This window comes from Hyla sarda, chromosome 3 (genome assembly GCF_029499605.1).
Source record: "Hyla sarda isolate aHylSar1 chromosome 3, aHylSar1.hap1, whole genome shotgun sequence".
NCBI lineage: Eukaryota > Metazoa > Chordata > Amphibia > Anura > Hylidae > Hyla > Hyla sarda.
Window position 1 is genome coordinate 29430426 of NC_079191.1, and position 24369 is coordinate 29454794.

The 24369-nt window shown below is 45.4% G+C and overlaps 1 protein-coding gene and 1 pseudogene across 1 annotated transcript in view; both read right to left on the bottom strand.

The window, feature by feature from the left end:
• The window catches only part of LOC130360517 (cytochrome P450 2K6-like), a 74708-nt gene extending 69825 nt beyond the window's left edge, over positions 1-4883 (bottom strand). The window contains exon 1 of the mRNA XM_056563020.1: positions 4713-4883. The gene's annotated coding sequence lies outside the window, so the exon portion shown is untranslated. The remainder of the gene's footprint in view (positions 1-4712) is intronic.
• LOC130360960 (cytochrome P450 2E1-like) overlaps positions 1067-24369 on the bottom strand; it is a 46979-nt pseudogene continuing 23676 nt past the window's right edge.

Below are 24369 nucleotides of genomic sequence, written 5' to 3' on the forward strand. Positions count from 1 at the left end.
GTTGTAGTTCTGCAACATCTGAAGGGCCAGATGTTACAGAACTACAACTCCCAGCATGCCTGGACAGTAAGGGCATGCTGAGGATGTGTAGTTTTGCAACATCTGGAAGGCACAGTGGTCTCCAACCTGTGGACCTCCAGATGTTGCAAAACTGAAACTCCCAGCATGCCCGGACGCCAAGGGCTGTCTGGGCATGCTGGGAGTTGTAGTTTACAGGGTCCCTTTACAGCAATGCATGTCGCTTTACGGCGACGTGCATTGCTGTAAAGGGCCCGACCGCGGCTGAAGATCTACTCACCTGTCGCCGCCGTCTTCATCGCAGGGATCCGGGTCTTCAGGGACGAGGTAAGTACCGGGGCCGGTCCCCAGCACTCCCCCGTCCCCCGCCGCGTCCTCCGGTCTTCCTCCCGTCCTCTCCGGACTTTCAGGGGCCGGGCAGGACGGGAAGAAGTAACCGCCCCCCCTCCTGCGATTGGTCGGTTAACTAACCGACAGATCGCAGGGGATCGGAGGAGGTGGCAGGCTTGCCACCTCGCTCCTATACTCCAGCATGGTCCTGGCTGTCTGTGACAGCCGGGATCATGCGAAATTACCGGGCGGTCGGGTCCCAGAGACCCGATCAGCCCGGTATCGCCGCAGATCGCAAGGGCGATTTCCCTTGCGATTTGCGGCGATCGCCGACATGGGGGGCCTACATGGCCCCCCTCGGCGTTTGCCCTGGATGCCTGCTGAAGGATTTCAGCAGGCATCCAGTTCCGATCTCTGCCCGGCGAGCGGCAGAGACCGGAAAATGCCATGACGTTGTGGAACGTCATTGGTCCTTAAAGCCCAGGGTGCCATGACGTTCCACAACGTCATTGGTCCTTAAGAGGTTAACACCCCACAGGTGTTTGACGACTTTTTGTTAAAGTTGGATGTGTAAATGAATTATTATTTTTTTAACTAAAATGCTGGTTTTCCCCCAATTTTTTTAACAAGGGGTAATAGGAGAAAATGCCCCCCAAAATGTGTAACCCCATCTCTTCTTTATATGGAAATACCCCATGTGTGGACGTCAAGTGCTCTGCTGGCGCACTACAATGCTCAGAAGAGGAGTCACATTTGCTAATTTTACAGAAATGGGGGGGGGCATGTCGCATTTAAAGGGGTACTCCACTGGAAAACATTTTATTTTAAATCAACTGGTGCCAGAAAGTTAAACAGATTTGTAAATAACTTCTATTAAAAAATCCCAATCCTTCTAGTACTTATCAGCTGCTGTATAATCCACAGGAAGTTCTTTTCTTTTAGAATTTCCTTTCTGCCTGACCACAAGTGCTCTCTGCTGACACCTCTGTCCATGTCAGGAATTGTCCACAGCAGGAGAAAATCACCATAGCAAACCTCTGTTGCTCTGGACAGTTCCTGACATGGACAGAGGTGTCGGCAGAGTGTACTGTGGTCAGACAGAAAGGAAATTCAAAAAGAATAGAACTTCCTGTGGATTATACAGCAGCTGATAAGTACTGGAAGAATGGGGATTTTTTAATAGAAGTCATTTACAAATCTGTTTAACTTTCTGGCACCAGTTGATTTTAAATAATTTTGTTTCCAGTGGAGTACCCCTTTAAGAAGCCCCTATGGTGCCAGAACAGCAAAAAAAAAAAAAAAAAAACACATTGCATACTATTTTGGAAACTACACCCCTCAAGGAACGTAACAAAGGGTCCAGTGAGCCTTAATACCCCACAGGTGTTTGACAACTTTGGATGTGTAAATGAATTTTTAATTTTTTTTAACTAAAATGCAGTTTTTTCCCCAAATTTTACATTTTTACAATGCCCCCCGAAATGTGTAACCCCATCTCTTCTGAGTATGGAAATACCCCATGGGTGGATGTCGAGTGCACTGCAGGCGCACTACAATGCTCAGAAGAGAAGGAGTCACATTTGATAATTTTGCTGAAATGGGGGGGGGGGGGCATGTCCCATTTACTGCCAGAAGAGAAAAAAAAAAGTTAAATTTGCAAATACATTTCTTTTGAAAAAGGACATACCTCATATCTGGGCGTAAAACGGATCTCTGGGTGCACACTGGTCACGGAGGAACAGGAGGGCAGTCAGGGGCCTTAAGCTTCTGCCTATGGAGCCAGAACAGTGGGGACCCCCCCCCCCTCAACGGGCATTACATGGGTTACACTAATTACTAACAAGGGGTACAGTGGGACATAAAATTATAAAACAGGTTATGTTCCCAGAATGATGATCCAGAGCATAGCCAAAACTAAAAAATATGCCCACCCCAAACCCTATGCTCTGAATCATCATTCTGGGAATGTGATGTGTGTGGCCGTCCCTAACCTGTTGCCTCAAATGTGCAACCGCTCAGGTGGAGAGAGAGCGCTGCGCATTTGAGGCAACATAAAAAGTCCCCGATGATAGTGACTCAGTGACCTATGACCCATTTTTTGATAAAACACCCCCAGAGGTCTTATCAGGTTTTGGTTTTTTTTTCCAGGTTTTTTTGTGCAATTTAGTGATATATGGGGGTTATATTTTGGAATGTACTCTGAAATTGGTACATTGGGGTCAAATTATGGAAAATTTAAATGAAAAGGGAAAATTTAGTACTGCATGGAAGTGTGATACTCCCTGAAGCAGTTTTAATGCAGAGGCCCGGATGATCTGGGCAAGTGTCACATTAATAGGTGGTGTCCTTCCGAATCCCCCTTCTGTTACACACTCTGCATTTTTTCTGGGATTGTCCCTTCTTTCCCGTGTGGGGGACTTCCCCTGGAAAGTGTTGGCCTGGGACGATCCTGGCACCTATTACTTCAGTTCCTTCTGAACTCCGGCCTGCTCTTTCCCAGACAGCAAAGATCAGGACCTTTCGGACTTCTTGGAACTGAAGGTATGTCCCTGTGTTGCCAGCATTCTGGTACAGTACAAAAGAGTTGTACATGGCAACCTGTACCAAGTAGACCGCAACTTTCTTGTACCACACACGTGTTTTCCGCATGGCGTTAAATGGCTTCAGGATTTGTTCGGAAAGATCAACTCTCCCCATATACCGATTGTAGTCCAGAATACAATCGGGCTTGAGGATCGTTGTTGTAGTACCTCGCACAAGGACAGGTGAGCTGCCGTTACCATGAATAGTGGTCAGCATAAGGACATCCCTCTTATCCTTATACCTGACGAGCAACAGGTTTTCATGGGTAAGGGCACGGGACTCACACCTGGGAATAGGTGTCTGAACAAAATTTTGAGGGAGGCCTCTGATTCTTCCGCACGGTCCCACAAGCGGACGTCGATCTGGTGGCAAGGGATGTGAAGAGAGGGATGCTGGTATAAAAGTTGTCCATGTACACGTGGTAACCCTTATCCAGCAATGGGTACATAAGGTCCCAAACGATTTTCCCGCTAACACCCAGAGTGGGGGAACAATCTGGGGGTTCAATACGGGAATCTCGTCCCTCATACACCCTAAACTTGTAAGTGTACCCGGAGGTACTCTCACAAAGTTTATAAAGCTTCACGCCATATCGCGCCCGCTTCGAGGGAATATACTGGCGGAAGATGAGTCTCCCCTTAAAACTGATGAGAGACTCATCAACCGAGAGCTCCCTAAGCAGTACATAGGCCTCCAAAAATTTGGCCCCAAAGTGATCGATGACCGGCCTCACTTTGTAAAGCAGGTCATAGGTGGGATCACTTCGGGGTGGACATGCCTCATTATCTGCATAATGCAGGCATTTCCGAATGGCCTCAAACCGCTTCCGTGCCATGGCCATACTGTAAAGCGGGGTCTTGTATAGGACGTCCTCACTCCAGTACTGCCTGACATTAGGCTTTTTGACCAGGCCCATATGCAGCACGAGGCCCCAAAATGTCCTCATTTCGGCTGCACTGACGGCGTACCATTCATTGTACCTGGCCAAAAAAGGGAATTTTTATTTTACTTTTTTTTCAACTTTTTTACACTATTTTCTCCTACCTTTCCCTGGGGGGTTTTCTGTCCCTGCTCTATGGGAGATCGTCGGTCCTGAGGGGCTCCGATCTTCACAGGGGGTGATCCCTGGCAACCTCGAGCAGCTCTGCCCGCTTACTGAACTCAGCTAACGGGCAGGGCTGCGAGAAGATGTAGTTAACCCCCCCCCGCCGGCTGCTATCGGCTGGACCATCGTCCGGCCAATAGCAGCGCTCCTGGGGGTGTGACGAAATCGCCACCTCCCCATAGAAACAGTGGGTGATAGGGGGTGTATTTTACACCCCCGATCACCTTGTATCTTCGGGTCAGTGGGTCACACGTGACCCGTATGACCCGAATCGCGGCAGATCGTTGGTGTGAATTCACCAACGATCTGCCGCGATCGCCGACATGGGGGGGGGGTCTGATGACCCCCCTGGGCATTTGCTCGGGATGCCTGCTGAACGATATCAGCAGGCATCCCGGTCCGGTCCCCACCCAGCGCACGGCTGGGACCGAAATTCCCACGGGCGTATGGATACGCCCTGGGTCCTTAAGTACCAGGACGTCAAGGTGTATCCATACGTCCTAGGTCCTTAAGTGGTTAATATGAGGCGGAATTCCGCAAGCAGAAATTCAGAAGTGTGAATGGGAGTGTGAATCCCATTGAAGTCTATGGGCTTTAATTTGAATTGTGTGAATAGACCCTTAGTTTAGGCAATTCAAAATTGATATTATTAACACATTTCATGCATTTTACTTACTTTTGGAATAAAATAGCCTTTAAAGGTTACATCTTTAGCCGTTTCATGACTGGTTCAGAGGAAGAATGCCAGAGAACCTCTGGATCTCATGTATTACTGCATTTGTATAGGGCATTTGTCCTCGGTGGCTGTACATGGGCTGTGCCGATCCAACGACTCTTGAAATCTCCTCCTGAACCTTTTCTAAGAGGAGAACAATAGCAAAAAAAGTGAGAAGGTTCCTAAAGTGTATCTTGGGGCTTTTCATAGAGACATTTTTGTAGAGATATATCATAATCTTCATCAATGTTTGCATCTAAAATCTCTAAAACTATGTTAGTTATGTGAGTGTACATATATGTATATATATAGATTTAGATTCAAGGCTTAGAAATCAGAGAAAAATGGAAAATGGGTTGGATTAAAGGTCTTCAAAAACACACAATTCACCCATAACAAAGAACAAATGCATTTTGGGTCTGATTTAGCTAATCTAATTTGGAAGTGCCTCTACAATTGCCCATCCAAAATATGTACAGTAACAGAGACTCCTGTCAAAAACAGGAGCCCCTGCTACTGTACAGTACACCGAATGGCTGGGTGTTGAGCCCCACCTTACTTCTGGGCCAGAGTACAGGAGGAGCAGGCACCAAACATATCTAACACATCCAAATATTTTGGGCAATTTGGACTGAATTCAATCACTCTGATTTACTAAGAGTGTTGTGTAGGTTTCTTTGTGGGTTTTAATTCCCTACAATTTTTTTCCACGGTATTTACTAAGGTTTCCCTACATTTTCCACTTTCCCTACATTTTTGCTTTTTTTACACATGCTCTGATCTGTTGGGTTTTCCTCAGCTCAAATCCACCACATTTTATGTGGAAACCTTAGTAAATATGTTGGGTTTTTGTTAAAATTTCGGAAACACACCCCTTTTCTGTGACCGCGCCCCCTTTTCCAACAGCCACACTCCTGTGTTTTCTTAGCAAAATGGAGAGTTAGTCTGGTTTTTTTTTTCAATTCTGGCGCAAATTCTGGAGCAAATTCTGGCACAGTCAGAATTTTTGGTGCCCATTCTGGCGCAGACAGAATTTCTGGCCAGAATCTGGCGCACAACCCAACAAAACATGTCGGGTTTGCAATAGTAAATGGGGGCCAATGTGTGCCATTTCAATTCGCTAAGGACAAAACCCTCACTACTTTTCTTGTACCTTGTATTTTTGGATATTTTATCATTAGAAGAAGCCCCCAGCGCAGTGTGGTGGATGTTGTCTCCATTCCTGCTGAAAATATATTTCTTACGAGTTTTGTAAAATTTTCATTGTGGAAATACAAACGAGAGTCTCCTCCTTCCTAAAAAAAAAAAAAATCAGATGGGAAATAGTAGCAAAGTTCAATTATTTTCACAATGTGTTGTATTCTTAAAGGGGTTGTCCTTCCCATATGCCCTATTAGAACATGTGAACATCGTAGGGGGAGAACTTGCACTGGAATTCCTCATCTGTAACCAGTCACCTCTAGATGAAGATGAAGTTTAGTCACTTATTCTGTACATTTTGTTCACAAAAGGAGTTTTCTTAAACAATATGGTTGGGGGTAATTTATAATTGTTGGTGGTCCGCCTTTATTTGCATTGTGCCAAATTTAGTAAATGGTCACAGGGCATTTCCTCAGGTGTAAATTCCTTGAAATCTCACTTTAGTACACCATTTTCCAAGGTTTACTGACTGCACAAAATTTTGTGACTTTTTATCCTATTGTTCAAAATTAGTGACTTTTCCACGTGTACACACACACACACACACACACACACACACACACACACACACACAAACACCAAAAAGCCATGTTTGGTCTGGTGTAAGAAAAAATGTACTTTTTTTTACCACCAGAAAAACAGTGCAAATAATAAATTCCCCCCAATTCTATACAAAAGGGGACAGGCTGGGAGGTGGGTAGTGGACAATACCCCAGTTTACGTTGATCTTCACTCTCTGATCTCAACATCAGAAAATACCCATTTAGCCAATCAGTGCCCACTGTGGTCACCTGTTCAACCAGTGGAAATTTCCCTGTGTTGAGACAGGGACTATAGAGTGGAGATCAGCAGAAACCTGGGCACCATCGGAATAGCGGTGTGTAACGCCCCTCGGATGTGGAATCACTGAGTCACAAGTGGCAGCTGGCCAGGCAGGTAGGATGGGGCAACTGACACTAAAGATAGCGTCAGACACAGCAGAGGGGATTTAGGTGTTTATTAGCATAGCAGGTACTGTGACTACAGGTGCAGGCTGGCTGGAACAAGCTGCAAGCAGACAGGAATTGTGGTAGACAGTCCATATTCATACACATAATAGACAAATCAGAGTCCAAGGGATGAGGCAAAGGCAAAGTCCAGTATACAGACAATATGCAGAGAAGCAAGAAAAAAGGACTCCAAGCAAGGGCGCTATTCCATATAGCATATAGTGGATGGGTTTCAATTGAAATGATGAATAAAGAATAAAAGTTTTTTTTATTTTTTTATTAAAATGATGGCTCAATTGGTTAAGCCGAACGAATACTTTATTGGTAAAAGTAGTCTGCATGTACAACCATAGGCAAGACGCGTTTCGGGTAGAGTATTACCCTTTCTCCATTGCAGGTGTATACACCTGCAATTGAGAAAGGGTAATACTCTACCCGAAACGCGTCTTGCCTATGGTTGTACATGCAGACTACTTTTACCAATAAAGTATTAGTTCTGCTTAACCAATTGAGCCATCATTTTAATTTTTTTAAAAAACTTTTATTCATTATTTATCATTTCAATTGAAACCCATCCACTATATGCTATATGGAATAGAGCCCTTGCTTTGAGTCCTTTTTTATTGTGTCACCGGACCTCCTGCCAGAGCCTCCGGTTAAGCTCCATTGGCCTGCCATTCCTAAAGACCCCCCCCCATTGCCAGGGGTTACGTGACCATTTCTTGCACCAATTAGGTGAGAGTCTCCGAGACAGCTGCTCACCCGTTCCCTGTACAGTCACAGGATTATACGAGGCGCTGCCCTCCTTCTTTTTCTCTTCTCTATTTAAGTATACAGACAAGGATCAGGAACACAGGATCAGCAGACATGCAGAAAGGCAGATAAAACAGACTTCAGAACTTAGCAATCCAGAAAACACAACCTTGCTGAGGCCAGAAACACCAGGTGTGGCAGACTTATATATGCAGTGCCTGGCTGGGGTTGGAGGAGGATTCATTAGAGAGTGCATGCTAGCTCTATACTCAGCCAGTGTTCACACGTGGCCCTTGTGGACAGAGTGAAACTGCAGCAATGACACACCAGAGCAGGAAGACCAGGAAATACACAAGACATATGGCACAGAGAATGTCCACCAATGCTGGTAAGAACCAGGACACATGGTACGCTGGTGTGGTTGCCAACCAGCAGCATTACACAGTGGGGGTGGATCAGTGACATGAGTTTATTTTTTTTTTTCCTAACTTACTGCCTTTTTATATTTTTTCTGCCAGGCCAACCCCTTAGAGTGTTAGGGACTAAGCTTTAGTTGTGATACTAACAATACTGTGTTTGGGCATGCCTTTGTCCGCATTTGTAAGCTGCAGCATACAATTTGCCTTTAATCACACAGTGCGTTTTGAGTGAAACAGTTTTACGGCACAAACAAGGCTTATATTACATTCAGAGTGAGTCTTAAAGGGGTATTCCAGGCAAAAACTTTTTTTTATATATCAACTGGCTCCGGAAAGTTAAACAGATTTGTAAATTACTTCTATTAAAAAATCTTAATCCATCCAATAGCTATTAGCTTCTGAAGTTTTCTGTCTAACTGCTCAATGATGATGTCACGTCCCGGGAGCTGTGCATGATGGGAGAATATCCCTGTAGGAGCTGGACAGCTCCTGGGACGTGAGTCATCAGAAAGCAGTTAGACAGAAAACAGCAACTCAACTTCAGAAGCTAATAACTATTGGAAGGATTAAGATTTTTTAATAGAAGTAATTTACAAATCTGTTTAACTTTCCGGAGCCAGTTGATATATATATATATATATATATATATATATATATATATATATATATATATATATATATATATATATATATATATATATATATATATAAAGTTTTGACCTGGAATACCCCTTTAATTTATTTATATATTTTTTTCATTTTATTGCTGCTTCTCAATTTAAGACTCCCTTGGGAGGGGCAACAGCAAAATCAGATGTATTTTGGGCTGTAAATAGATAAAAAAAGGAACCCAAAACTTTTTGGGGAACATAAATGGCCCCAAACAATTCTTTGTATATAGTTTAACTGCTAGTTTAAAGGGGTACTCCGCCCCTGGCATCTTATCCCCTATTCAAAGGATAGGGGATAAGATGTTAGATCGCCGCGGTCCCGCTGCTGGGGACCCTGGGGATCGCCGCTGCGGCACCCCGCCATCATTACTGCACAGAGCGAGTTCGCTCTGTTCATAATGATGGGCGATACAGGGGCCGGAGCAGCGTGACGTCATGGCTCCACCCCTCATGACATCACGGCCCGTCCCCTTAATGCAAGTTTATGGCAGGGGGCGTGACGTCACGGGCGTGACGTTGTTACGTGCAGAGCGATCTCGCTCTGCGCAGTAATGATAGCGTGGGTGCCGCAACGGCGATCCCCGGGGTCCCCAGCAGCGGGACCCCGGCGATCTAACATCTTATCCCCTATACTTTGGATAGGGGATAAGATGTCTAGGGGCGGAATACCCCTTTAATTATGGCAATAAATTTAAACCACATGTACATTAAAGGGGTATTCCGGTGCTCCAGCGTTCTGAACATTTTGTTTAGAACGCTCGGAGCCGGAGGCCGTGATCGTGAGGTCACAACCACACCTCCTCATGGCGACACGCTGCACCCCCTTCATTCATGTCTATGGGAGGGGGCGTGTCGGACGACACGCCCCCTCCCATAGACATGAATGAAGGAGGTATGACGTCATGAGAAGGCATGGCTGTGACATCACGATCACTGCCACAGGAACCCGGGTTTAGAATGGCATGTACTGTGAGAGATTGGAGGGGGCCCAGCAGCGGGACCCCCATGATCAGATATCTTGGCAGCGGAGTACCCCTTTAACCCCTTTATGTATTTCCATTGAAATCAGTACAATTCTATTGAAAAAAAAAAATTGTTTGCTTTTTTGAGCTGTAAAATGGACATCACAGTGAAGTTTAAAACTATGGGGGAGATTTATCAAGACCGGTGCAGAGGAAAAGTTGTCCATAGCAACCAATCAGATCGCTCCTTCCATTTTGCAGAGGCCTTGTTAAAAATGAAAGAAGCGATCTGATTGGTTGCTATGAGCAACTGGTCAACTTTTCCTCTGCACCGGTTTTGATAAATCTCCCCCTATGTGTTTACAAAACCCCAGAGTCCTATTAGAGTTCGCCCCAGGCACTATGAAGTACAAGCTATTTGACCTACACAGCAAAAAACATTGTCGGCCACCAGATAACAATTCTTGCGCCCAATAACTTCCCGTACCTCTTTTTGTCTCATGAGGAAAACATTAATAAAACTTCTTTGATAATTTTCATCCAAGTCCTTCAGATGCTCCACAAATGTTCTCCGGATAAATTCAAATAATTCGTTAGTATTTTTCAAATATGTTTTTTGACCACCAGGGAAAAACCCAAGGAACGGGAAGATGTTAAAGAGCTGTAAAAATAATGAAAACAGATTGTGATACATATGCAGTATTTAAATGGTATCATCAGATAGGAAAAATAAGATGGATTTATTTCAGAATGCTTGTCCACGGGTCACGTGATTTTTTATTTAGCATTATTCATCAGATGTAGCCCACTTATAGGAATACTTTGGGTTAGGGAAATGTATTCCCTATCCCAAAAATAGGGGATAAGTGTCTAATCGTCGGAGGTCCGATTGCTGGGATCCCCCATGATCTCCCCTCCGGCACACCGGATCTCCTCATGAATGACGGCGTGTTGACCACCACATGAAGCAATGGCTGACACTCCCCCCTCCATGTGTCTCTATAGGAGAGCCGGAGATACCAGAGTACAGCACTCCGGCTCTGTTATCAACACAGCTTTTTTACACGCAGAAAGCCGGGGCATCGTACGAGAGATCGCAGGGGTATTTCAGAGGTTGGACCCCCAGCGATCAGACACTTATCCTCTATCCTAAATAGAGGGTAAATTTCCCTTATCCAAAGTACTCATTCAACTATGTTTTTTTATTAATTAAAAATATTGCTTTTTGTCACCATATTCTGGAATGTTATTTCTCCAGTGCTGGACCCATGTAGGGCTTGCTTTATTGTAGGATGGGCTATAGTTTTGTTTGATATTATTTTGGGTTACTGTTACGCCGAGCGCTCCGGGTTCCCGCTCCTCCCCGGAGCGCTCGCTTCTCCCCCTCCGCTGCAGCGCTCCGGTCACGTCCTCTGACCCGGGGCGCTGCGATCCTGCTGCCAGCCGGGATGCGATTCGCGATGCGGGTAGCGCCCGCTCGCGATGCGCACCCCGGCTCCCCTACCTGACTCGCTCCCCGTCTGTTCTGTCCCGGCGCGCGCGGCCCCGCTCCCTAGGGCGCGCGCGCGCCGGGTCTCTGCGATTTAAAGGGCCACTGCGCCGCTGATTGGCGCAGTGGTTCCAATTAGGGTTATCACCTGTGCACTTCCCTATATTACCTCACTTCCCTTGCACTCCCTTGCCGGATCTTGTTGCCTTAGTGCCAGTGAAAGCGTTCCTTGTGTGTCCCTTGCCAGTGTTTCCAGACCTTCTGCCGTTGCCCCTGACTACGATCCTTGCTGCCTGCCCCGACCTTCTGCTACGTCCGACCTTGCTTCTGCCTACTCCCTTGTACCGCGCCTATCTTCAGCAGCCAGAGAGGTGAGCCGTTGCTAGTGGATACGACCTGGTCACTACCGCCGCAGCAAGACCATCCCGCTTTGCGGCGGGCTCTGGTGAATACCAGTAGTGGCTTAGAACCGGTCCACTAGCACGGTCCACGCCAATCCCTCTCTGGCACAGAGGGTCCACTACCTGCCAGCCGGCATCGTGACAGTAGATCCGGCCATGGATCCCGCTGAAGTTCCTCTGCCAGTTGTCGCTGACCTCACCACGGTGGTCGCCCAGCAGTCACAACAGATTGCGCAACAAGGCCAACAGCTGTCTCAACTGACCGTTATGCTACAACAGTTGCTACCACAGCTTCAGCAGTCATCTCCTCCGCCAGCTCCTGCACCTCCTCCGCAGCGAGTGGCCGCTCCTGGGATACGCTTATCCTTGCCGGATAAATTTGATGGGGACTCTAAGTTTTGCCGTGGCTTCCTTTCCCAATGTTCCCTGCATCTGGAGATGATGTCGGACCTGTTTCCCACTGAAAGGTCTAAGGTGGCTTTCGTAGTCAGTCTTCTGTCCGGAAAAGCCCTGTCATGGGCCACACCGCTCTGGGACCGCAATGACCCCGTCACTGCCTCTGTACACTCCTTCTTCTCGGAAATCCGAAGTGTCTTTGAGGAACCTGCCCGAGCCTCTTCTGCTGAGACTGCCCTGTTGAACCTGGTCCAGGGTAATTCTTCCGTTGGCGAGTATGCCGTACAATTCCGTACACTTGCTTCAGAATTGTCCTGGAATAATGAGGCCCTCTGCGCGACCTTCAAAAAAGGCCTATCCAGCAACATTAAAGATGTTCTGGCCGCACGAGAAATTCCTGCTAATCTACATGAACTTATTCACCTAGCCACTCGCATTGACATGCGTTTTTCTGAAAGGCGTCAGGAACTCCGTCAAGATATGGACTCTGTTCGCACGAGGCGTTTCGTCTCCTCGGCTCCTCTCTCCTCTGGTACCCTGCAATCTGTTCCTGTGCCTCCCGCCGTGGAGGCTATGCAGGTCGACCGGTCTCGCCTGACACCTCAAGAGAGGACACGACGCCGTATGGAGAACCTCTGCCTGTACTGTGCTAGTACCGAACACTTCCTGAGGGATTGTCCTATCCGTCCTCCCCGCCTGGAAAGACGTACGCTGACTCCGCACAAAGGTGAGACAGTCCTTGATGTCTACTCTGCTTCTCCACGTCTTACTGTGCCTGTGCGGATGTCTGCCTCTGCCTTCTCCTTCTCTACAGTGGCCTTCTTGGACTCTGGATCTGCAGGAAATTTTATTTTGGCCTCTCTCGTCAACAGGTTCAACATCCCAGTGACCAGTCTCGCCAGACCCCTCTACATCAATTGTGTAAATAATGAAAGATTGGACTGTGCCATACGTTTCCGCACGGAGCCCCTTCTTATGAGCATCGGATCTCATCATGAGAGGATTGAACTTTTGGTCCTCCCCAATTGCACCTCGGAGATTCTCCTTGGACTTCCCTGGCTTCAACTTCATTCCCCAACCCTGGATTGGTCCACTGGGGAGATCAAGAGTTGGGGGTCCTCTTGTTCCAAGAACTGTCTAAAACCGGTTCCCAATAACCCTTGCCGTAACTCTGTGGTTCCTCCAGTAACCGGTCTCCCTAAGGCCTATATGGACTTCGCGGATGTTTTCTGCAAAAAACAAGCTGAGACTCTACCTCCTCACAGGCCTTATGATTGCCCTATCGACCTCCTCCCGGGTACTACTCCACCCCGGGGCAGAATTTATCCTCTCTCTGCCCCAGAGACTCTTGCCATGTCCGAATACGTCCAGGAGAATCTAAAAAAGGGCTTTATCCGTAAATCCTCCTCTCCTGCCGGAGCCGGATTTTTCTTTGTGTCCAAAAAAGATGGCTCCCTACGTCCTTGCATTGACTACCGCGGTCTTAATAAAATCACGGTTAAGAACCGCTACCCCTTACCCCTCATCTCTGAACTCTTTGATCGCCTCCAAGGTGCCCACATCTTCACTAAATTGGACTTAAGAGGCGCCTATAACCTCATCCGCATCAGAGAGGGGGACGAGTGGAAAACGGCATTTAACACCAGAGATGGACACTTTGAGTATCTGGTCATGCCCTTTGGACTGTGCAATGCCCCTGCCGTCTTCCAAGACTTTGTCAATGAAATTTTTCGTGATCTGTTATACTCCTGTGTTGTGGTATATCTGGACGATATCCTAATTTTTTCTGCCAATCTAGAAGAACACCGCCAGCATGTCCGTATGGTTCTTCAGAGACTTCGTGACAACCAACTCTATGCCAAAATTGAGAAATGTCTGTTTGAATGCCAATCTCTTCCTTTTCTAGGATATTTGGTCTCTGGCCAGGGACTACAGATGGATCCAGACAAACTCTCTGCCGTCTTAAATTGGCCACGCCCCTCCGGACTCCGTGCTATCCAACGCTTTTTGGGGTTCGCCAATTATTACAGGCAATTTATTCCACATTTTTCTACCATTGTGGCTCCTATCGTGGCTTTAACCAAGAAAAATGCTGATCCCAAGTCTTGGCCTCCTCAAGCAGAGGACTCCTTTAAACGACTCAAGTCTGCCTTTTCTTCGGCTCCCGTGCTCTCCAGACCTGACCCTTCCAAACCCTTCCTATTGGAGGTTGATGCCTCCTCAGTAGGAGCTGGAGCTGTTCTTCTACAAAAAAATTCTTCCGGGCATGCTGTCACTTGTGGTTTTTTCTCTAGGACCTTCTCTCCAGCGGAGAGGAACTACTCCATCGGGGATCGAGAGCTTCTAGCCATTAAATTAGCACTTGAGGAATGGAGGCATCTGCTGGAGGGATCAAGATTTCCTGTCATTATCTACACCGACCACAAGAACCTCTCCTACCTCCAGTCGGCCCAACGGCTGAATCCTCGCCAGGCCCGGTGGTCTCTGTTCTTTGCCCGATTTAATTTTGAGATTCACTTTCGTCCTGCCGATAAGAACATTAGGGCCGATGCTCTCTCTCGTTCCTCGGATGCCTCAGAAGTTGATCTCCCTCCGCAACACATCATTCCACCTGACTGCCTGATCTCCACTTCTCCTGCCTCCATCAGGCAGACTCCTCCAGGAAAGACCTTTGTTTCTCCACGCCAACGCCTCGGAATCCTCAAATGGGGTCACTCCTCCCATCTCGCAGGTCATGCGGGCATCAAGAAATCTGTGCAACTCATCTCCCGCTTCTATTGGTGGCCGACTCTGGAGACGGATGTTGGGGACTTTGTGCGAGCCTGCACTATCTGTGCCCGGGATAAGACTCCTCGCCAGAAGCCCGCTGGTTTTCTTCATCCTCTGCCTGTCCCCGAACAGCCTTGGTCTCTGATTGGTATGGATTTTATTACTGATTTACCCCCTTCCCGTGGTAACACCGTTATTTGGGTGGTCGTTGATCGATTCTCCAAAATGGCACATTTCATCCCTCTTCCTGGTCTTCCTTCTGCGCCTCAGTTGGCTAAACAATTTTTTGTACACATTTTTCGTCTTCACGGGTTGCCTACGCAGATTGTCTCGGATAGAGGGGTCCAATTCGTGTCTAAATTCTGGAGAGCTCTCTGTAAACAACTCAAGATTAAATTAAATTTTTCCTCTGCATATCATCCCCAGTCCAATGGACAAGTAGAAAGAATTAACCAGATCCTGGGTGATTATTTGCGACATTTTGTTTCCTCCCGCCAGGATGACTGGGCAGATCTCCTTCCATGGGCCGAATTCTCGTATAACTTCAGGGTCTCTGAATCTTCCTCCAAATCCCCATTTTTCGTGGTGTACGGCCGTCACCCTCTTCCCCCCCTCCCTACCCCCTTGCCCTCTGGTCTGCCCGCTGTGGATGAAATTTCTCGTGACCTTTCCATTATATGGAGAGAGACCCAAAATTCTCTCTTACAGACTTCTTCACGCATGAAGAGATTCGCGGATAAGAAAAGAAGAGCTTCCCCCGTTTTTTCCCCTGGAGACAAGGTATGGCTCTCCGCTAAATATGTCCGCTTCCGTGTCCCTAGCTACAAGTTGGGACCACGCTATCTTGGTCCTTTCAAAATTTTGTGTCAAATTAATCCTGTCTCTTATAAACTTCTTCTTCCTCCTTCTCTTCGTATCCCTAATGCCTTTCACGTCTCTCTTCTCAAACCACTCATCCTCAACCGTTTTTCTCCCAAATCTGTTCCTCCCACTCCTGTTTCCGGCTCCTCGGACGTCTTCTCGGTCAAGGAGATTTTGGCTGCCAAAAAGGTCAGAGGGAAAAATTTTTTTTTAGTAGACTGGGAGGGTTGTGGTCCTGAAGAGAGATCCTGGGAACCTGAGGACAACATCCTTGACAAAAGTCTGCTCCTCAGGTTCTCAGGCTCCAAGAAGAGGGGGAGACCCAAGGGGGGGGGGTACTGTTACGCCGAGCGCTCCGGGTTCCCGCTCCTCCCCGGAGCGCTCGCTTCTCCCCCTCCGCTGCAGCGCTCCGGTCACGTCCTCTGACCCGGGGCGCTGCGATCCTGCTGCCAGCCGGGATGCGATTCGCGATGCGGGTAGCGCCCGCTCGCGATGCGCACCCCGGCTCCCCTACCTGACTCGCTCCCCGTCTGTTCTGTCCCGGCGCGCGCGGCCCCGCTCCCTAGGGCGCGCGCGCGCCGGGTCTCTGCGATTTAAAGGGCCACTGCGCCGCTGATTGGCGCAGTGGTTCCAATTAGGGTTATCACCTGTGCACTTCCCTATATTACCTCACTTCCCTTGCACTCCCTTGCCGGATCTTGTTGCCTTAGTGCCAGTGAAAGCGTTCCTTGTGTGTCCCTTGCCAGTGTTTCCAGACCTTCTGCCGTTGCCCCTGACTACGATCCTTGCTGCCTGCCCCGACCTTCTGCTACGTCCGACCTTGCTTCTGCCTACTCCCTTGTACCGCGCCTATCTTCAGCAGCCAGAGAGGTGAGCCGTTGCTAGTGGATACGACCTGGTCACTACCGCCGCAGCAAGACCATCCCGCTTTGCGGCGGGCTCTGGTGAATACCAGTAGTGGCTTAGAACCGGTCCACTAGCACGGTCCACGCCAATCCCTCTCTGGCACAGAGGGTCCACTACCTGCCAGCCGGCATCGTGACAGTTACATATTACTTTTTGATCACTTTTGTAGTAAGCTAAAATTATGACATAGCTGGCGCCATCCATATACGGAGCAGATTCAGCTTCTAAGCCCTCCCCATCCTGCTTTTCTGGCATTTTGACCTACATGTTTGTTGGGGTGAGGTTAAAGGGGTACTCCGGTGGAAAACTTTTTTTTTTTTTTTTTTTTAAATCAACTGGTGCTAGAAAGTTAAACAGATTTGTAAATTACTTCTATTAAAAAAACTTAATCCTTCCAGTACTTATTAGCTGCTGAATGCTACAGAGGAAATTCTTTTATTTTTGGAACACAGAGCTCTCTGCTGACATCATGAGCACAGTGCTCTCTGCTGACATCTCTGTCCAGGGTAGGAGAAAATCCCAATAGAAAACATATGCTGCTCTTCCTAAAATGGACAGAGATGTCAGCAGAGAGCACTGTGCTCGTGATGTCAGCAGAGAGCTCTGTGTTCCAAAAAGAAAATAATTTCCTCTGTAGTATTCAGGAGCTAATAAGTACTGGAAGGATTAATTTTTTTTTTATAGAAGTAATTTACAAATCTGTAAAAAAAATAAAATAAAAAATAAAAATTTTTCCTCCGGAGTGCCCCTTTAATGCAAATGTCCACTCTTGAACACAATATTTTATTGTTATTTAAATAGGTTAAAAATTCTACATTGATTATTTTCTCATATTATCTTTAAAGAGATCAGAGTTTATTTTATATTTTTTATACAGAGATTTCAATCCCGTGCAAAGTCATAGATTGAAAACGTAATAACCTTGGCTGCCAGCAGCCGTCACTAGAGGGAGCTTTAGAGCTTACTGCATACTGTAGAGACATTAAACTCAATAATAATACTGTATAAAGGAGGTTGGGTTCACACAATGTAAACTTTTCATATTTATATATATTCATTTACACGTTGATTTTCCCAGAAAATGCGGCTGCATTTCTACTGATTATGGTTGCATTTTTTGGGAAAATAAAATAGAATTTTACTCTGTGTGAATCCCAGCTTACATACAATTTAATGAAATATGCAGATCATGTTATGTTTTAAATCTATGCCTATGCAAGAAATAATGTTAAATAATGTTTAAAAAATAATAAGAATAGTTTTGACCGTTATATAGATATATGAGGAAATGAATCAGCACAGACTTTTGAATCTATAAATGACATAAAGATCATTATTAAGCAAAAAAAAAGATAAAGAATATAAAGTCAATGATAGCAACATTCAGGATTAATGAGTTGTCAAATGGTTTCCCTGAAGGGACAGTAATGAACAAAGCAAGTCAATGCAGAATGTTTATACCGTATCAGAGGGAGAACTGGAAGTTCATGTGCACCAATTGAAAACCTGTAATTGGGCTCCCACCTAAAATGATTATTTGCTTATAGTTGTATGTTTTGTTTTATAAAGATTTTGGCTATAAAATCAAACCTTAAAGTGTACCTCAAAAGTTTATGTCCCCCGCGATCTTCAGCTCCAGCATGAAAAGACGTAGTCCATGCTGGGCAGTTGGGTTGTCCAGGCAACCGTACTATACCCGTGAAGTCTGTGCATGAGCCCTTTTCTAATTATAGGACTTGTGCACGGAACTCGCTGGCCATTGAACAAGTGCTTCAACAACTCGTCTTCCCAGCATGGACTGTGTCTCTCCATGCTGGAGCTAAAGATTGTGCTGGATATAAACTTTGAAGGTGGACTTTTTGAAGGGTTGTCCATGGTTTGTGCCTCATACTAATGAATTAAAGGGGTACTCTGGTGGAAAACTTTTTCTTAATGAACTGGTGCCAGAAAGTTAAACAGATTTGTAAATTACTTCTATTAAAAAATCTTAATTCTTTTAGTACTTTTCTAGCAGCTGTATGCTACAGAGGAAATTCTTTACTTTTTGAATTTCTTTTTTGTGTTGTCCACGGTGCTCTCTGCTGACACCTCTGTCCGTGTCAGGAACTGTCCAGAGTAGCATAGGTTTGCTATGGGGATTTTCTCCTGCTCTGGACATCTCCTGATAAAGGTATCAGGTCTTCTCCGAGAGCACTGTGGACAAGAGAAACAAGAAAATCAAAAAATAAAGATTTTCCTCTGTAGCAAACAGCTGCCAAAAAGTACTGAAAGGATTTAGATTTTTTAACAGAAGTAATTTACAAATCTAGACACAAAAGACAAAATGTGTGCATCTCACAACCAAAGTATCCAAGGTTAAATGCGGCCAATAGATCGATCCCCACCAATCCAAATTCACAAAAATTTATATTCAAGAATTAACCACACCTCAAGGGTACCGCCCTAGTGGGCACACAATAAAGAAAAGATTGAGAACAGTTTGTTTGAACAAAATAAAGGAAAATTTATTAAAATACAATAAAAAAATGAAAACACAAAAGTAAAACATATATTAGAGCAATACTGGTATTGAATTGTAATTAATCTGCCAAAGGGCTCTAATGGTAATATAATAAAGATGTATATGGCACTGCCAAATCTGAGATGATTTGCAATGTTAGTTGTTATGAAATGCCGATAATCCGGAAAGCAACTGTTACTACGGCAATTGCTTGTTATATAGAATAGTAGTCTCTGCACTATTTGAATTAGACTGTCCAGAGTCTCTACATAGATGTAAGTTGATTCTCACCGTGTCTCAAGCCGTTGGTCCCGTACTGCGACGGGCCGATAGTATCGGGTCCTGAGGTTGTTTCAGAGTTGCCGATCAAAGCTTCATATGCTGATCCTCACGAGCCTGTTAGTTGCGGAGCTCTGGCATGAGACTCCTCTGAGCGGGGTCCGTTCTGTTGATGTGCCCGTGACGGTGAAACAGGACCCTCGCTTGGATCTTGCAGGCGGGATACTCGTGGTACATGCAGCAGGCTGGAAGTGCGCCCGGTGAGTGAGACTGTTGGTTTAGGAGACCAGGTGCAGTTATTGGCCTCCTTCTTTCTTTGGCAACGGCTTCTGGATAGATGGCAGTGCATTCCTGTATTGCTCTATTCAGATTGGGTTACAGGAATGCACTGCCATCAATCCAGAAGCCGTTGCCAAATAAAAGAAGGAGGCCAATTAGTGCACCTGGTCTCCTAAACCAACAGTCTCACTCACCGGGCGCACTTCCAGCCTGCTGCATGTACCACGAGTATCCTGCCTGCAAGATCCATGCGAGGGTCCTGTTACACCGTCACGGGCACATTAACAGCACGGACCCCGCTCAGAGGAGTCTCATGCCAGAGCTCCGCAACTAACAGGCTCGTGAGGATCAGCATATGAAGCTTTGATCGGCAACTCTGAAACAACCTCAGGACCCGATACTATCGGCCCGTCGCAGTACGGGACCAACGGCTTGAGACACGGTGAGATTCAACTTACATCTATGTAGAGACTCTGGACAGTCTAATTCAAATAGTGCAGAGACTACTATTCTATATAACAAGCAATCGCCGGAGTAACAATTGCTTTCCGGATTATCGGCATTTCATAACAACTAACATTGCAAATCATCTCAGATTTGGCAGTGCCATATACATCTTTATTATATTACCATTAGAGCCCTTTGGCAGATTAATTACAATTCAATACCAGTATTGCTCTAATATATGTTTTACTTTTGTGTTTTCATTTTTAATTGTATTTTAATAAATGTACCTATATTTTGTTCAAACAAACTGTTCTCAATCTTTTCTTCATTGTGTGCCCACTAGGGCGGTACCCTTGAGGTGTGGTCAATTCTTGAATATATAATTTACAAGTCTGTTTAACTTTCTGGCACCAGTTCATAAAAAAAAAAGTTTTCCACCGGAGTACCCCTTTAAATGGTTCTGAGCTGCAATAAGAAACACAACACAACCTTTGGATGGTCGATGCACAGTTTTTGGAAGAACACAGTCACGATTTTGTCATTCTGGGAAACTTCTTTAAATACAGATGTGGCTGCTGTTAAAGGGGTACTCCGGTGAAAACCTTTTTTTCTTTTAAATCAACTGGTGGCAGAAAGTTAAACATATTTGTAAATTACTTCTATAAAAAAATCCTTTATCCTTCCAGTACTTATTAGCTGCTGAATGCTACAGAGGAAATTCTTTTCTTTTTGGAACACTGATGACATCACGAGCACAGTGCTCTCTGCTGACATCTCTGTCCATGTTTGCAACCATGCAAAGAAGATGTATGGTAAGGGCAGCATGGTAGCTCAGTGGTTAGCACTACTGCCTTGCAGTGCTGGGGACTTGGGTTCAAATCCCACCAAGGACAACAATAAATAAAGCATTATTATTATTATTATAATAACATCAGCAGAGAGAACTGTGTTCGTGATGTCATCAGAGAGCGTTCCAAAAAGAAAAGAATTTCCTCTGTAGTATTCAGCAGCTAATAAGTACAGGAAGGATTAAGATTTTTTAATAGAAGTAATTTACAAATATGTTTAACTTTCTGCCACCAGTTGATTTAAAAGAGAAAGGTTTTCACTGGAGTACCCCTTTAATCAAACTTGCTTGGAGTTCACTAGTATTTCTTTTTTTCAAGGAATGTTACACTTTGCTTGAATTGAGTGGCCAAGCAAATGTGTATAAATAGCAATGCATGCAGTATTACAATTCAACTGTCATATACAGTGGTCCCTCAAGTTACAATATTAATCGGTTCCAGGACGACCATTGTATGTTGAAACCACTGTATGTTGAAACCATTGTATGTTGAGATCATAACTCTATGGAAACTTAATAATTGGTTCGGAAGCCCCAAAATGTCATCCAAAAATAGGAAAAAATGAGGATTAAACAAAAATAAGTAGATAACTAATACAGATAAAGCAAATCCTTACATATAAGTAAGAAAGATCTGCTGGAAGCTTTAAAGGGGTACTCCGCCCCTAGACATCTTATCCCCTATCCAAAGGATAGGGGATAAGATGTCAGATCGCCGGGGTCCCGCTGCTGGGGACCCCCGGGATCTACCATGCAGCACCCACCTTTAGCGGCTTCCGAAACTGCTGGAGGTCCTCAGGCTGAGTCCATCTCGACCACGAGGACGGAGCATAGTGACATGACGGCTCCACCCCCGTGTGACTTCACGCTCTGCCCCCTAAATGCAAGTCTATTGGAGGGGTGTGACAGCTGTCACGCCCCCTCCCATAGGCGTCCCCGTGATCGCGAGTAATCGGACTGATTCTAACGGGGTGTGGCATGGAAGATCACAGGGGTCCCCAGCGGCAGGACCCCCGCGAACAGGCATCTTATTACCCCTTTAATCACTGTCTATGTAGAGAAAAGGAGCTTCTCCAGGGTCCTGTACAGAACACGCAATGTCCTAAAAAAGTAACATGGAGACGCCCCCATCTTGTGTCCAAAGGAGCAGCTAACCCTGGCCCAGGTAAAGAATACAGAACATGTAATACCTCCCTGTATTGTAGGGGGCGCTACCAGACAGGAATTCAGTACATACGCTTCAGGTGTTTTACCAGTGAATGCCAATTCTAATTGATCAGTCCTTCCAGCTACTGACATGTTTTGCAGGACTGGATTGTCCGTAGCATTGTATGCTGAGTCTGGTTTTAAGTTACAATGGTCCAGAAAAGACCATTGTGTGTTGAAACTATTGTATGTCGAGGCCATTGTAAGTTGAGGGATCACTGTACAAAACCACTAAGCCTGGTGCAGAGAGCTCGGCCCTGCGAATGTAGTAAATGAGCAGCGATGCATACAGTACTGTATGCACCATCACTTACGTAGCACTAAGGTCAGTAACAAACTGCATCAGCTCACCATTCCATATTGTATAGGGAAAAGCCTTTGATTGCAGGGAGCACAGGATAAGGAGCTGAGACACATTCTCAGTTCAGAATCACTATACAAGACAAAAGGTATCCAGCTCCACAGTGAACAAATATTAAAAACTTAAAAGGGTATTCCAGGAAAAAAAACAAATATTATATCAACTGGCTCCAGAAAGTTAAACAGACTTGTATATTACTTCTATTAAAAAATCATAATCCTTTCAATAATTATCAGCTGCTGAAGTTGAGTTGTTGTTTTGTGTCTGGCAACAGTGCTCTCTGCTGACATCTCTGCTTTTCTCGGGAACTGCACAGTGTAGAAGAGGTTTGCTATAGGGATTTGCTTCTAAACTGGGAGGTTCCCGAAACACGTGTCATCAGAGAGTACTTAGACAGAAAAAGAACAACTCAACTTCAGAAGCTCATAAGTACTGAAAGGATTAAGATTTTTTAATAGAAGTAATTTACAAATCTGTTTAACTTTCTGGAGCCAGTTGATATATATAGAAAAAAGTTTTTTCCTGGATAACCCCTTTAAATCTTCACTTCATCCAGTTAAAACATATTCCAAAAAACACACAAAAAAAGAAGTGCTCAAATGAGATAAAACAGATGCCAACAGGCGTCTGTTTTATCTCACTTGAGCACTACTTTTTTTGTGTGTTTTTGGAATATGTTTTAACTGGATGAAGTAAAGATTTAAAGAGGTACTCCGCCCCTAGACATCTTATCCCCTATCCAAAGGATAGGGGATAAGATGTCAGATTGACGCGTCCCGCTGCTGGAGAGCCCCGGGATCCCCGCTGCGGCACTGCGCTATCATTACAGCACAGAGCGAGTTCGCTCTGTGCGTAATGACGGGCGATACAGGGGATGGAGCAGCGTGACGTCATTGCTCCGCCCCTCGTGACATCACGCCCCGTCCCCTTAATGCAAGTGTATGTCAGGGGGTGTGACGACTGCCACGCCCCCTCACATAGACTTGTATTGAAAGGGGCGGGCTGTGATGTCACGAGGGGCGTGGCCATGACGTAACTATGCTCCGGCCCCTGTATTGCCCGTCATTACGTGCAGAGCAAACTCGCTCTGTGCTGTAATGATAGCGCAGTGCCGCAGCAGGGATACCGGGGCTCCCCAGCAGCGGCACCGCGGCGATCTGACATCTTATCCCCTATCCTTTGGATAGGGGATAAGATGTCTAGGGGCGGAGTACCCCTTTAAGATTTTACCATCACTCTTGTACTCTTCGCTGCATCTGCTTGTTGCCAAAATCTAGTGTGATAGAATTTGGTTTCTAGTAAAATAGTGATGAATAGTGATAGTATTAGGATCAGCATACTCTACCTTTATAGGATGCAAAATATGTAGTTAAGTTGGCACATTAATCAGCAATTTTCTCTTCAATAGTGCTTTTTCCCATGCCAAAATCCCGTAATGTGGAAATTGTAAATCTTCTCATAATCTTCCAATTTTCTCCATTTGAGAAAACTAGCAATGAAACATTTCAAATATTAGCATAATTGAAGTCTATTGAAGAAGACATTTTCTTAGTTAATAATGGTCTAGCCGCTGGGGCAGGAAAACTCTTTTGTTGTCCAAGGTAGGGGATCTTTTAAAGGGGTGGAAAACATTTTTTTTTTTTTTAAACAACTGCTGCCAGAAAGTTAAACAGATTTGTGAATGACTTCTATTAAAAAAAATCTTTACCTTTCCAGTACTTTTTAGCAGCTGAATGCTACAGAGGAAATTCTTTTCATTTTGAATTTCTTTTTTTTTGTCTTGTCCACAGTGCTCTCTGCTGACACCTCTGTCCATGTCAGGTGTCAGCAGAGAGCACTGTGGACAAGACAAAAAAAAGTAATTAAAAAAGAAATGAATTTCC